Genomic DNA, 15807 nt, shown 5'->3' on the forward strand with positions numbered 1-15807 from the left:
AAAAGTGGTAAACCTAAATAACCAAAAGGGAGAGCGAGAAGAGAATATGGCTCAATGTAGATGAGTCTCAAGAAGATTATTCAAATGGCGATTCCGATGAGATGACGACGTCCAGCCGTTATATAGTCGTGCATCTTTTAATCCCACGTCGCGCCGCGATCCCTCGTCTCCGGGCGACGTAAAGGCATCCTGGTCTCCGCAGCATCTGCATGGCCAGGTGGTTCCTCCGCGACGGTCGTCATGGGCATCCACCAAGGCAGGTCACCCGGCAACAGGATGCACTCCTACCTGTATAGGGAAAAACCAGCACGCGGCAATACCCAGCCAAAAACTCCAAACAGTACCCTTAAAATTACATCCCTAGATCTAACCTTATAATACACTGGGATGTAACACACCCCAGACGGGACTCGAAACCACAATCCCTGGCTTAGGAGGCCAGTGCCTTATCCATTAGGCCACTGGGGCACCGAAGCGGACGACTTTTTATCCTCACAAGAAAAAGTGATGAAGCAATGCTGTCTAAACAAACTGTCCCTTACCAAGTGTTTGGATGCACCAAAATGGTGGATCCATCATATATTTCAAGGTGATTAAACAAAGCTAAATGCTTAGGTGGGCCAGGAGATTGTAGCAATCCATCATCCTCTGAATGATGGGGATATGGGGTTAGTTTGCGATCTGTAAACAAATTTGCTTTGTTAGTATGTCAAACTTCACATCCAATTTGTAACACGCACTCAAAACCAGAAAATATATAAATGTTAGCGGTGATGGATTAGTCGAAATGACGGAAACAGGCCACATATATGTAGTTTGGAGTTGTTCTCACATTTATAAAGATGAATATCTGTTGAAGACTCAGGAAACAAGGGCCAATTCTAACAAGAAGGGACCTGCAATATAGCAGAGGATGGTTTCGATCCATCGACCTCTGGGTTATGGGCCCAGCACGCTTCCGCTGCGCCACTCTGCTCCTGCGGTTCCCATGCTGCATTTCAGTCATCCTACATGTAGTGGGACAATTTTGTAAAACTGTTGATGTCTTAAATTATTTATTTTTCTGATATAGCATTAACCTAAAAGTCCCATGCAAGTTTTTATCACATTTTCTTCATTCTTTGCCACAGGGACTGCTTATTGGCTACATTTCAGTTACGCTACTACTCAAAAGAAGATGAAAAAAAGAAACAATGACATGCTTTACATTTTTTGATTAATATGACAACAACTTAGAAATTAGTGCTATTACTTCTTCCATTCTTTTCCCCTGGGTGTGATTAATTTCCTTTTAAGAGACATAAAGCACACTGGGCAAATAAAAGTGTAATGCACCCCAGACAAGACTCGAACCCACAATCCCTGGCTTAGGAGGCCAGTGCCTTATCCATTAGGCCACTGGGGCACCGAAGCGGGCGACTTTTTATCCTCACAAGAAAAAGTGATGAAGCAATGCTGTCTAAACAAACTGTCCCTTACCAAGTGTTTGGATGCACCAAAATGGTGGATCCATCATATATTTCAAGGTGATTAAACAAAGCTAAATGCTTAGGTGGGCGAGGAGATTGTAGCAATCCATCATCCTCTGAATGATGGGGATATGGGGTTAGTTTGCAATCTGTAAACAAATTTGCTTTGTTAGTATGTCAAACTTCACATCCAATTTGTAACACGCACTCAAAACCAGAAAATATATAAATGTTAGCGGTGATGGATTAGTCGAAATGACGGAAACAGGCCACATATATGTAGTTTGGAGTTGTTCTCACATTTAGAAGGTGAAAACCTGTTGAAGACTCAGGAAACAAAGGCCAGTTCTAACAGGAAGGGACCTGCAACATACCGGAGGACGGTTTCAATCCATCGACCTCAGGGTTATGAGCCCAGCACGCTTCCGCTGCGCCACTCTGCCGTATTCTTCAGAATGCCAGGAGATTATAGCAATCCATTCTCCTCTGAATTATGGGGCTATGGGGCTGGTTTGCTATCTGTAAAGCAATTTGCTTTGTCAGTATGTCAAACTTCAAATCCAATTTGTACCATGCATTCAAAACCAGAAAATATATAAATGTTAGGGGTGATGGATTAGTCGAAATGCCAAAAACAGGCCACATATATGTAGTTTGGAGTTGTTCTCACATTTATAAATGTGAATACCTGATGAAGACTCAGGAAACAAGGGCCAATTCTAACAGGAAGGGACCTGCAATATAGCAGAGGATGGTTTCGATCCATCGACCTCTGGTCGCTGGGCCCAGCACGCTTCCGCTGCGCCACTCTGCTGCTGCAATTCCAATGCTGCATTTCAGTCATCCTACATGTAGTGGGAAAATTTTGTAAAACTGTTGATGTCTTAAATTATTTATTTTTCTGATATAGCATTAACCTAAAAGTCCCATGCAAGTTTTTATCACATTTTCTTCATTCTTTGCCACAGGGACTGCTTATTGGCTACATTTCAGTTACGCTACTCCTCAAAAGAAGATGAAAAAAAGAAACAATGACATGCTTTACATTCTTTGATTAATATGACAACAATTTAGAAATTAGTGCTATTACTTCTTCCATTCTTTTCCCCTGGGTGTGATTAATTTCCTTTTAAGAGACATAAAGCACACTGGGCAAATAAAAGTGTAATGCACCCCAGACAAGACTCGAACCCACAATCCCTGGCTTAGGAGGCCAGTGCCTTATCCATTAGGCCACTGGGGCACCGAAGCGGGTGACTTTTTATCCTCACAAGAAAAAGTGATGAAGCAATGCTGTCTAAACAAACTGTCCCTTACCAAGTGTTTGGATGCACCAAAATGGTGGATCCATCATATATTTCAAGGTGATTAAACAAAGCTAAATGCTTAGGTGGGCCAGGAGATTGTAGCAATCCATCATCCTCTGAATGATGGGGATATGGGGTTAGTTTGCGATCTGTAAACAAATTTGCTTTGTTAGTATGTCAAACTTCACATCCAATTTGTAACACGCACTCAAAACCAGAAAATATATAAATGTTAGCGGTGATGGATTAGTCGAAATGACGGAAACAGGCCACATATATGTAGTTTGGAGTTGTTCTCACATTTAGAAGGTGAAAACCTGTTGAAGACTCAGGAAACAAAGGCCAGTTCTAACAGGAAGGGACCTGCAACATACCGGAGGACGGTTTCAATCCATCGACCTCAGGGTTATGAGCCCAGCACGCTTCCGCTGCGCCACTCTGCCATATTCTTCAGAATGCCAGGAGATTATAGCAATCCATTCTCCTCTGAATTATGGGGCTATGGGGCTGGTTTGCTATCTGTAAAGCAATTTGCTTTGTCAGTATGTCAAACTTCAAATCCAATTTGTACCATGCATTCAAAACCAGAAAATATATAAATGTTAGGGGTGATGGATTAGTCGAAATGCCAAAAACAGGCCACATATATGTAGTTTGGAGTTGTTCTCACATTTATAAATGTGAATACCTGATGAAGACTCAGGAAACAAGGGCCAATTCTAACAGGAAGGGACCTGCAATATAGCAGAGGATGGTTTCGATCCATCGACCTCTGGGTTATGGGCCCAGCACGCTTCCGCTGCGCCACTCTGCTCCTGCGGTTCCAATGCTGCATTTCAGTCATCCTACATGTAGTGGGAAAATTTTGTAAAACTGTTGATGTCTTAAATTATTTATTTTTCTGATATAGCATTAACCTAAAAGTCCCATGCAAGTTTTTATCACATTTTCTTCATTCTTTGCCACAGGGACTGCTTATTGGCTACATTTCAGTTACGCTACTCCTCAAAAGAAGATGAAAAAAAGAAACAATGACATGCTTTACATTCTTTGATTAATATGACAACAACTTAGAAATTAGTGCTATTACTTCTTCCATTCTTTTCCCCTGGGTGTGATTAATTTCCTTTTAAGAGACATAAAGCACACTGGGCAAATAAAAGTGTAATGCACCCCAGACAAGACTCGAACCCACAATCCCTGGCTTAGGAGGCCAGTGCCTTATCCATTAGGCCACTGGGGCACCGAAGCGGGTGACTTTTTATCCTCACAAGAAAAAGTGATGAAGCAATGCTGTCTAAACAAACTGTCCCTTACCAAGTGTTTGGATGCACCAAAATGGTGGATCCATCATATATTTCAAGGTGATTAAACAAAGCTAAATGCTTAGGTGGGCCAGGAGATTGTAGCAATCCATCATCCTCTGAATGATGGGGATATGGGGTTAGTTTGCGATCTGTAAACAAATTTGCTTTGTTAGTATGTCAAACTTCACATCCAATTTGTAACACGCACTCAAAACCAGAAAATATATAAATGTTAGCGGTGATGGATTAGTCGAAATGACGGAAACAGGCCACATATATGTAGTTTGGAGTTGTTCTCACATTTAGAAGGTGAAAACCTGTTGAAGACTCAGGAAACAAAGGCCAGTTCTAACAGGAAGGGACCTGCAACATAGCGGAGGACGGTTTCAATCCATCGACCTCTGGGTTATGGGCCCAGCACGCTTCCGCTGCGCCACTCTGCTATATTCTTCAGAATGCCAGGAGATTGTAGCAATCCATCCTCCTCTGAATTATGGGGCTATGGGGCTGGTTTGCTATCTGTAAAGCAATTTGCTTTGTCAGTATGTCAAACTTCAAATCCAATTTGTACCATGCATTCAAAACCAGAAAATATATAAATGTTAGCGGTGATGGATGAGTCGAAATGACAAAAACAGGTAACATATATGTAGTTTGGAGTTGTTCTCACATTTATAAAGGTGAATACCTGATGAAGACTCAGGAAACAAGGACCAATTCTAACAAGAAGGGACCTGCGTTATAGCAGAGGATGGTTTCGATCCATCGACCTCTGGGTTATGGGCGCAGCAGGCTTCCGCTGGGCCACTCTGCTCCTGCGGTTCCAATGCTGCATTTCAGTCATCCTACATGTAGTGGGAAAATTTTGTAAAACTGTTGATGTCTTAAATTATTTATTTTTCTGATATAGCATTAACCTAAAAGTCCCATGCAAGTTTTTATCACATTTTCTTCATTCTTTGCCACAGGGACTGCTTATTGGCTACATTTCAGTTACACTTCTCCTCAAAAGAAGATGAAAAAAAGAAACAATGACATGCTTTACATTTTTTGATTAATATGACAACAACTTAGAAATTAGTGCTATTACTTCTTCCATTCTTTTCCCCTGGGTGTGATTAATTTCCTTTTAAGAGACATTAAGCACACTGGGCAAATAAAAGTGTAATGCACCCCAGACGGGACTCGAACCCACAATCCCTGGCTTAGGAGGCCAGTGCCTTATCCATTAGGCCACTGGGGCACCGAAAGGGGTGACTTTTTATCCTCACAAGAAAAAGTGATGAAGCAATGCTGTCTAAACAAACTGTCCCTTACCAAGTGTTTGGATGCACCAAAATGGTGGATCCATCTTATATTTCAAGGTGATTAAACAAAGTCAAATGCTTAGGTGGGCCAGGAGATTGTAGCAATCCATCATCCTCTGAATGATGGGGATATGGGGTTAGTTTGCGATCTGTAAACAAATTTGCTTTGTCAGTATGTCAAACTTCACATCCAATTTGTAACACGCACTCAAAACCAGAAAATATATAAATGTTAGCGGTGATGGATTAGTCGAAATGACGGAAACAGGCCACATATATGTAGTTTGGAGTTGTTCTCACATTTAGGAAGGTGAAAACCTGTTGAAGACTCAGGTAACAAAGGCCAGTTCTAACAGGAAGGGGCCTGCAATATAGCAGAGGAGGGTTTCGATCCATCGACCTCTGGGTTATGGGCCCAGCACGCTTCCGCTGAGCCACTCTGCTATATTTTCCAGAATGCCAGGAGATTGTAGCAATCCATCGTCCTCTGAATTATGGGGCTATGGGGCTGGTTTGCTATCTGTAAAGCAATTTGCTTTGTCAGTATGTCAAACTTCAAATCCAATTTGTACCATGCATTCAAAACCAGAAAATATATAAATGTTAGCGGTGATGGATTAGTCGAAATGACAAAAACAGGCCACATATATGTAGTTTGGAGTTGTTCTCACATTTATAAAGGTGAATACCTGATGAAGACTCAGGAAACAAGGGCCAATTCTAACAGGAAGGGACCTGCAATATAGCAGAGAATGGTTTCGATCCATCGACCTCTGGTCGCTGGGCCCAGCACGCTTCCGCTGCGCCACTCTGCTATATTCTTCAGAATGCCAGGAGATTGTAGCAATCCATCCTCCTCTGAATTATGGGGCTATGGGGCTGGTTTGCTATCTGTAAAGCAATTTGCTTTGTCAGTATGTCAAACTTCAAATCCAATTTGTACCATGCATTCAAAACCAGAAAATATATAAATGTTAGCGGTGATGGATGAGTCGAAATGACAAAAACAGGTAACATATATGTAGTTTGGAGTTGTTCTCACATTTATAAAGGTGAATACCTGATGAAGACTCAGGAAACAAGGACCAATTCTAACAGGAAGGGACCTGCGATATAGCAGAGGATGGTTTCGATCCATCGACCTCTGGGTTATGGGCGCAGCACGCTTCCGCTGGGCCACTCTGCTCCTGCGGTTCCAATGCTGCATTTCAGTCATCCTACATGTAGTGGGAAAATTTTGTAAAACTGTTGATGTCTTAAATTATTTATTTTTCTGATATAGCATTAACCTAAAAGTCCCATGCAAGTTTTTATCACATTTTCTTCATTCTTTGCCACAGGGACTGCTTATTGGCTACATTTCAGTTACACTTCTCCTCAAAAGAAGATGAAAAAAAGAAACAATGACATGCTTTACATTTTTTGATTAATATGACAACAACTTAGAAATTAGTGCTATTACTTCTTCCATTCTTTTCCCCTGGGTGTGATTAATTTCCTTTTAAGAGACATAAAGCACACTGGGCAAATAAAAGTGTAATGCACCCCAGACGGGACTCGAACCCACAATCCCTGGCTTAGGAGGCCAGTGCCTTATCCATTAGGCCACTGGGGCACCGAAAGGGGTGACTTTTTATCCTCACAAGAAAAAGTGATGAAGCAATGCTGTCTAAACAAACTGTCCCTTACCAAGTGATTGGATGCACCAAAATGGTGGATCCATCTTATATTTCAAGGTGATTAAACAAAGTTAAATGCTTAGGTGGGCCAGGAGATTGTAGCAATCCATCATCCTCTGAATGATGGGGATATGGGGTTAGTTTGCGATCTGTAAACAAATTTGCTTTGTCAGTATGTCAAACTTCACATCCAATTTGTAACACGCACTCAAAACCAGAAAATATATAAATGTTAGCGGTGATGGATTAGTCGAAATGACGGAAACAGGCCACATATATGTAGTTTGGAGTTGTTCTCACATTTAGGAAGGTGAAAACCTGTTGAAGACTCAAGTAACAAAGGCCAGTTCTAACAGGAAGGGACCTGCAATATAGCAGAGGAGGGTTTCGATCCATCGACCTCTGGTCGCTGGGCCCAGCACGCTTCCGCTGCGCCACTCTGCTATATTTTCCAGAATGCCAGGAGATTGTAGCAATCCATCGTCCTCTGAATTATGGGGCTATGGGGCTGGTTTGCTATCTGTAAAGCAATTTGCTTTGTCAGTATGTCAAACTTCAAATCCAATTTGTACCATGCATTCAAAACCAGAAAATATATAAATGTTAGCGGTGATGGATTAGTCGAAATGACAAAAACAGGCTACATATATGTAGTTTGGAGTTGTTCCCACATTTATAAAGGCGAATACCTGATGAAGAATGGGGAAACAAAGGCCAATTCTAACAGGAAGGGACCTGCAACATACCGGAGGACGGTTTCAATCCATCGACCTCTGGGTTATGGGCCCAGCACGCTTCCGCTGCGCCACTCTGCTATATTCTTCAGAATGCCAGGAGATTATAGCAATCCATTCTCCTCTGAATTATGGGGCTATGGGGCTGGTTTGCTATCTGTAAAGCAATTTGCTTTGTCAGTATGTCAAACTTCAAATCCAATTTGTACCATGCATTCAAAACCAGAAAATATATAAATGTTAGCGGTGATGGATTAGTCGAAATGCCAAAAACAGGCCACATATATGTAGTTTGGAGTTGTTCTCACATTTATAAATGTGAATACCTGATGAAGACTCAGGAAACAAGGGCCAATTCTAACAGGAAGGGACCTGCAATATAGCAGAGGATGGTTTCGATCCATCGACCTCTGGTCGCTGGGCCCAGCACGCTTCCGCTGCGCCACTCTGCTGCTGCAATTCCAATGCTGCATTTCAGTCATCCTACATGTAGTGGGAAAATTTTGTAAAACTGTTGATGTCTTAAATTATTTATTTTTCTGATATAGCATTCACCTAAAAGTCCCATGCAAGTTTTTATCACATTTTCTTCATTCTTTGCCACAGGGACTGCTTATTGGCTACATTTCAGTTACGCTACTCCTCAAAAGAAGATGAAAAAAAGAAACAATGACATGCTTTACATTTTTTGATTAATATGACAACAACTTAGAAATTAGTGCTATTACTTCTTCCATTCTTTTCCCCTGGGTGTGATTAATTTCCTTTTAAGAGACATAAAGCACACTGGGCAAATAAAAGTGTAATGCACCCCAGACAAGACTCAAACCCACAATCCCTGGCTTAGGAGGCCAGTGCCTTATCCATTAGGCCACTGGGGCACCGAAGCGGGTGACTTTTTATCCTCACAAGAAAAAGTGATGAAGCAATGCTGTCTAAACAAACTGTCCCTTACCAAGTGTTTGGATGCACCAAAATGGTGGATCCATCATATATTTCAAGGTGATTAAACAAAGCTAAATGCTTAGGTGGGCCAGGAGATTGTAGCAATCCATCATCCTCTGAATGATGGGGATATGGGGTTAGTTTGTGATCTGTAAACAAATTTGCTTTGTCAGTATGTCAAACTTCACATCCAATTTGTAACACGCACTCAAAACCAGAAAATATATAAATGTTAGCGGTGATGGATTAGTCGAAATGACGGAAACAGGCCACATATATGTAGTTTGGAGTTGTTCTCACATTTAGGAAGGTGAAAACCTGTTGAAGACTCAAGTAACAAAGGCCAGTTCTAACAGGAAGGGACCTGCAATATAGCAGAGGAGGGTTTCGATCCATCGACCTCTGGTCGCTGGGCCCAGCACGCTTCCGCTGCGCCACTCTGCTATATTTTCCGGAATGCCAGGAGATTGTAGCAATCCATCGTCCTCTGAATTATGGGGCTATGGGGCTGGTTTGCTATCTGTAAAGCAATTTGCTTTGTCAGTATGTCAAACTTCAAATCCAATTTGTACCATGCATTCAAAACCAGAAAATATATAAATGTTAGCGGTGATGGATTAGTCGAAATGACAAAAACAGGCTACATATATGTAGTTTGGAGTTGTTCCCACATTTATAAAGGCGAATACCTGATGAAGAATGGGGAAACAAAGGCCAATTCTAACAGGAAGGGACCTGCAACATACCGGAGGACGGTTTCAATCCATCGACCTCTGGGTTATGGGCCCAGCACGCTTCCGCTGCGCCACTCTGCTATATTCTTCAGAATGCCAGGAGATTATAGCAATCCATTCTCCTCTGAATTATGGGGCTATGGGGCTGGTTTGCTATCTGTAAAGCAATTTGCTTTGTCAGTATGTCAAACTTCAAATCCAATTTGTACCATGCATTCAAAACCAGAAAATATATAAATGTTAGCGGTGATGGATTAGTCGAAATGACAAAAACAGGCCACATATATGTAGTTTGGAGTTGTTCTCACATTTATAAATGTGAATACCTGATGAAGACTCAGGAAACAAGGGCCAATTCTAACAGGAAGGGACCTGCAATATAGCAGAGGATGGTTTCGATCCATCGACCTCTGGTCGCTGGGCCCAGCACGCTTCCGCTGCGCCACTCTGCTGCTGCAATTCCAATGCTGCATTTCAGTCATCCTACATGTAGTGGGAAAATTTTGTAAAACTGTTGATGTCTTAAATTATTTATTTTTCTGATATAGCATTCACCTAAAAGTCCCATGCAAGTTTTTATCACATTTTCTTCATTCTTTGCCACAGGGACTGCTTATTGGCTACATTTCAGTTACGCTACTCCTCAAAAGAAGATGAAAAAAAGAAACAATGACATGCTTTACATTTTTTGATTAATATGACAACAACTTAGAAATTAGTGCTATTACTTCTTCCATTCTTTTCCCCTGGGTGTGATTAATTTCCTTTTAAGAGACATAAAGCACACTGGGCAAATAAAAGTGTAATGCACCCCAGACAAGACTCAAACCCACAATCCCTGGCTTAGGAGGCCAGTGCCTTATCCATTAGGCCACTGGGGCACCGAAGCGGGTGACTTTTTATCCTCACAAGAAAAAGTGATGAAGCAATGCTGTCTAAACAAACTGTCCCTTACCAAGTGTTTGGATGCACCAAAATGGTGGATCCATCATATATTTCAAGGTGATTAAACAAAGCTAAATGCTTAGGTGGGCCAGGAGATTGTAGCAATCCATCATCCTCTGAATGATGGGGATATGGGGTTAGTTTGTGATCTGTAAACAAATTTGCTTTGTTAGTATGTCAAACTTCACATCCAATTTGTAACACGCACTCAAAACCAGAAAATATATAAATGTTAGCAGTGATGGATTAGTCGAAATGACGGAAACAGGCCACATATATGTAGTTTGGAGTTGTTCTCACATTTATAAAGGTGAATACCTGATGAAGACTCAGGAAACAAGGGCCAATTTTAACAGGAAGGGACCGGCAATATAGCAGAGGATGGTTTCGATCCATCGACCTCTGGGTTATGGGCCCAGCACGCTTCCGCGGGGCCACTCTGCACCTGCGGTCCCAATGCTGCATTTTAGTCATCCTACATGTAGTGGGAAAATTTTGTAAAACTGTTGATGTCTTAAATTATTTATTTTTCTGATATAGCATTAACCTAAAAGTCCCATGCAAGTTTTTATCACATTTTCTTCATTCTTTGCCACAGGGACTGCTTATTGGCTACATTTCAGTTACGCTACTCCTCAAAAGAAGATGAAAAAAAGAAACAATGACATGCTTTACATTTTTTGATTAATATGACAACAACTTAGAAATTAGTGCTATTACTTCTTCCATTCTTTTCCCCTGGGTGTGATTAATTTCCTTTTAAGAGACATAAAGCACACTGGGCAAATAAAAGTGTAATGCACCCCAGACGGGACTCAAACCCACAATCCTTGGCTTAGGAGGCCAGTGCCTTATCCATTAGGCCACTGGCGCACCGAAGCGGGCGACTTTTTATCTTCACAAGAAAAAGTGATGAAGCAATGCTGTCTAAACAAACTGTCCCTTACCAAGTGTTTGGATGCACCAAAATGGTGGATCCATCATATATTTCAAGGTGATTAAACAAAGCTAAATGCTTAGGTGGGCCAGGAGATTGTAGCAATCCATCATCCTCTGAATGATGGGGATATGGGGTTAGTTTGCGATCTGTAAACAAATTTGCTTTGTTAGTATGTCAAACTTCAAATCCAATTTGTAACACGCACTGAAAACCAGAAAATATATAAATGTTAGCCGTGATGGATTAGTCGAAATGACGGAAACAGGCCACATATTTGTAGTTGGAGTTGTTCTCACATTTAGGAAGGTGAAAACCTGTTGAAGACTCAGGAAACAAAGGCCAGTTCTAACAGGAAGGGGTCTGCAATATAGCAGAGGATGGTTTCGATCCATCGACCTCTGGGTTATGGGCACAGCACGCTTCCGCTGCGCCACTCTGCTATATTCTTCAGAAAGCAAGGAGATTATTGCAATCCATCCTCCTCTGAATTATGGGGCTATGGGGCTGGTTTGCTATCTGTAAAGCAATTTGCTTTGTCAGTATGTCAAACTTCAAATCCAATTTGTACCATGCATTCAAAAACAGAAAATATATAAATGTTAGCGGTGATGGATTAGTCGAAATGACAAAAACAGGCTGCATTTATGTAGTTTGGAGTTGTTCTCACATTTATAAAGGTGAATACCTGATGAAGACTCAGGAAACAAGGGCCAATTTTAACAGGAAGGGACCGGCAATATAGCAGAGGATGGTTTCGATCCATCGACCTCTGGGTTATGGGCCCAGCACGCTTCCGCGGGGCCACTCTGCACCTGCGGTCCCAATGCTGCATTTTAGTCATCCTACATGTAGTGGGAAAATTTTGTAAAACTGTTGATGTCTTAAATTATTTATTTTTCTGATATAGCATTAACCTAAAAGTCCCATGCAAGTTTTTATCACATTTTCTTCATTCTTCTCCACAGGGACTGCTTATTGGCTACATTTCAGTTACGCTACTCCTCAAAAGAAGATGAAAAAAAGAAACAATGACATGCTTTACATTTTTTGATTAATATGACAACAACTTAGAAATTAGTGCTATTACTTCTTCCATTCTTTTCCCCTGGGTGTGATTAATTTCCTTTTAAGAGACATAAAGCACACTGGGCAAATAAAAGTGTAATGCACCCCAGACGGGACTCAAACCCACAATCCTTGGCTTAGGAGGCCAGTGCCTTATCCATTAGGCCACTGGCGCACCGAAGCGGGCGACTTTTTATCTTCACAAGAAAAAGTGATGAAGCAATGCTGTCTAAACAAACTGTCCCTTACCAAGTGTTTGGATGCACCAAAATGGTGGATCCATCATATATTTCAAGGTGATTAAACAAAGCTAAATGCTTAGGTGGGCCAGGATATTGTAGCAATCCATCATCCTCTGAATGATGGGGATATGGGGTTAGTTTGCGATCTGTAAACAAATTTGCTTTGTTAGTATGTCAAACTTCAAATCCAATTTGTAACACGCACTGAAAACCAGAAAATATATAAATGTTAGCCGTGATGTATTAGTCGAAATGACGGAAACAGGCCACATATTTGTAGTTGGAGTTGTTCTCACATTTAGGAAGGTGAAAACCTGTTGAAGACTCAGGAAACAAAGGCCAGTTCTAACAGGAAGGGGTCTGCAATATAGCAGAGGATGGTTTCGATCCATCGACCTCTGGGTTATGGGCACAGCACGCTTCCGCTGCGCCACTCTGCTATATTCTTCAGAAAGCAAGGAGATTATTGCAATCCATCCTCCTCTGAATTATGGGGCTATGGGGCTGGTTTGCTATCTGTAAAGCAATTTGCTTTGTCAGTATGTCAAACTTCAAATCCAATTTGTACCATGCATTCAAAAACAGAAAATATATAAATGTTAGCGGTGATGGATTAGTCGAAATGACAAAAACAGGCCACATAGATGTAGTTTGGAGTTGTTCTCACATTTATAAAGCCGAATACCTGATGAAGACTCAGGAAACAAGGGCCAATTCTAACAGGAAGGGACCTGCAATATAGCAGAGGATGGTTTCGATCCATCGACCTCTGGGTTATGGGCCCAGCACGCTTCCGCTGCGCCACTCTGCGCCTGCGGTCCCAATGCTGCATTTCAGTCATCCTACATGTAGTGGGAAAATTTTGTAAAACTGTTGATGTCTTAAATTATTTCTTTTTCTGATATAGCATTAACCTAAAAGTCCCATGCAAGTTTTTATCACATTTTCTTCATTCTTTGCCACAGGGACTGCTTATTGGCTACATTTCAGTTACGCTACTCCTCAAAAGAAGATGAAAAAAAGAAACAATGACATGCTTTACATTTTTTGATTAATATGACAACAACTTAGAAATTAGTGCTATTACTTCTTCCATTCTTTTCCCCTGGGTGTGATTAATTTCCTTTTAAGAGACATAAAGCACACTGAGCAAATAAAAGTGTAATGCACCCCAGACAAGACTCGAACCCACAATCCCTGGCTTAGGAGGCCAGTGCCTTATCCATTAGGCCACTGGGGCACCGAAGCGGGCGACTTTTTATCCTCACAAGAAAAAGTGATGAAGCAATGCTGTCTAAACAAACTGTCCCTTACCAAGTGTTTGGATGCACCAAAATGGTGGATCCATCATATATTTCAAGGTGATTAAACAAAGCTAAATGCTTAGGTGGGCCAGGAGATTGTAGCAATCCATCATCCTCTGAATGATGGGGATATGGGGTTAGTTTGCGATCTGTAAACAAATTTGCTTTGTTAGTATGTCAAACTTCACATCCAATTTGTAACACGCACTCAAAACCAGAAAATATATAAATGTTAGCGGTGATGGATTAGTCGAAATAACGGAAACAGGCCACATATATGTAGTTTGGAGTTGTTCTCACATTTAGAAGGTGAAAACCTGTTGAAGACTCAGGAAACAAAGGCCAGTTCTAACAGGAAGGGACCTGCAACATACCAGAGGACGGTTTCAATCCATCGACCTCTGGGTTATGGGCCCAGCACGCTTCCGCTGCGCCACTCTGCTATATTCTTCAGAATGCCAGGAGATTATAGCAATCCATCCTCCTCTGAATTATGGGGCTATGGGGCTGGTTTGCTATCTGTAAAGCAATTTGCTTTGTCAGTATGTCAAACTTCAAATCCAATTTGTACCATGCATTCAAAACCAGAAAATATATAAATATTAGCGGTGATGGATTAGTCGAAATGACAAAAACAGGCCACATATATGTAGTTTGGAGTTGTTCTCGCATTGATAAGGGTGAATACCTGATGAAGACTCAGGAAACAAGGGCCAATTCTAACAGGAAGGGACCTGCAATATAGCAGAGGATGGTTTCGATCCATCGACCTCTGGTCGCTGGGCCCAGCACACTTCCGCTGGGCCACTCTGCTGCTGCTATTCCAATACTGCATTTCAGTCATCCTACATGTAGTGGGAAAATTTTGTAAAACTGTTGATGTCTTAAATTATTTATTTTTCTGATATAGCATTAACCTAAAAGTCCCATGCAAGTTTTTATCACATTTTCTTCATTCTTTGCCACAGGGACTGCTTATTGGCTACATTTCAGTTACGCTACTCCTCAAAAGAAGATGAAAAAAAGAAACAATGACATGCTTTACATTTTTTGATTAATATGACAACAACTTAGAAATGAGTGCTATTACTTCTTCCATTCTTTTCCCCTGGGTGTGATTAATTTCCTTTTAAGAGACATAAAGCACACTGGGCAAATAAAAGTGCAATGCACCCCAGACGGGACTCGAACCCACAATCCCTGGCTTAGGAGGCCAGTGCCTTATCCATTAGGCCACTGGGGCACCGAAGCGGGCGACTTTTTATCCTCACAAGAAAAAGTGATGAAGCAATGCTGTCTAAACAAACTGTCCCTTACCAAGTGTTTGGATGCACCAAAATGGTGGATCCATCAAATATTTCAAGGTGATTAAACAAAGCTAAATGCTTAGGTGGGCCAGGTGATTGTAGCAATCCATCATCCTCTGAATGATGGGGATATGGGGTTAGTTTGCGATCTGTAAACAAATTTGCTTTGTTAGTATGTCAAACTTCACATCCAATTTGTAACACGCACTCAAAACCAGAAAATATATAAATGTTAGCGGTGATGGATTAGTCGAAATGACGGAAACAGGCCACATATATGTAGTTTGGAGTTGTTCTCACATTTAGAAGGTGAAAACCTGTTGAAGAATGAGGAAACAAAGGCCAGTTCTAACAGGAAGGGGCCTGCAATATAGCAGAGGATGGTTTCGATCCATCGACCTCTGGGTTATGGGCCCAGCACGCTTCCGCTGCGCCACTCGGCTATATTCTTCAGAATGCCAGGAGATTGTAGCAATCCATCCTCCTCTGAATTATGGGGCTATGGGGCTGGTTTGCTATCTG

General features: G+C 41.5%; 5 non-coding genes across 5 annotated transcripts; all 5 read right to left on the reverse strand.

Moving 5' to 3' along the window:
• Positions 1-904: 904 nt before the first annotated feature.
• trnam-cau (transfer RNA methionine (anticodon CAU)) lies at positions 905-976 on the reverse strand. The gene has a single exon. It is a non-coding gene; the product is annotated as a tRNA-Met (tRNA).
• Positions 977-3518: 2542 nt separating this feature from the next.
• On the reverse strand, positions 3519-3590 carry trnam-cau (transfer RNA methionine (anticodon CAU)). Its single transcript has one exon. It is a non-coding gene; the product is annotated as a tRNA-Met (tRNA).
• Positions 3591-5253: 1663 nt separating this feature from the next.
• trnar-ccu (transfer RNA arginine (anticodon CCU)) lies at positions 5254-5326 on the reverse strand. The gene has a single exon. It is a non-coding gene; the product is annotated as a tRNA-Arg (tRNA).
• A 1606-nt stretch (positions 5327-6932) lies between these two features.
• On the reverse strand, positions 6933-7005 carry trnar-ccu (transfer RNA arginine (anticodon CCU)). The gene has a single exon. It is a non-coding gene; the product is annotated as a tRNA-Arg (tRNA).
• An 8143-nt stretch (positions 7006-15148) lies between these two features.
• On the reverse strand, positions 15149-15221 carry trnar-ccu (transfer RNA arginine (anticodon CCU)). The gene has a single exon. It is a non-coding gene; the product is annotated as a tRNA-Arg (tRNA).
• Between the last annotated feature and the right edge of the window lie 586 nt (positions 15222-15807).

Source organism: Conger conger, chromosome 12, assembly GCF_963514075.1.
Source record: "Conger conger chromosome 12, fConCon1.1, whole genome shotgun sequence".
Taxonomy (NCBI): Eukaryota; Metazoa; Chordata; class Actinopteri; order Anguilliformes; family Congridae; genus Conger; species Conger conger.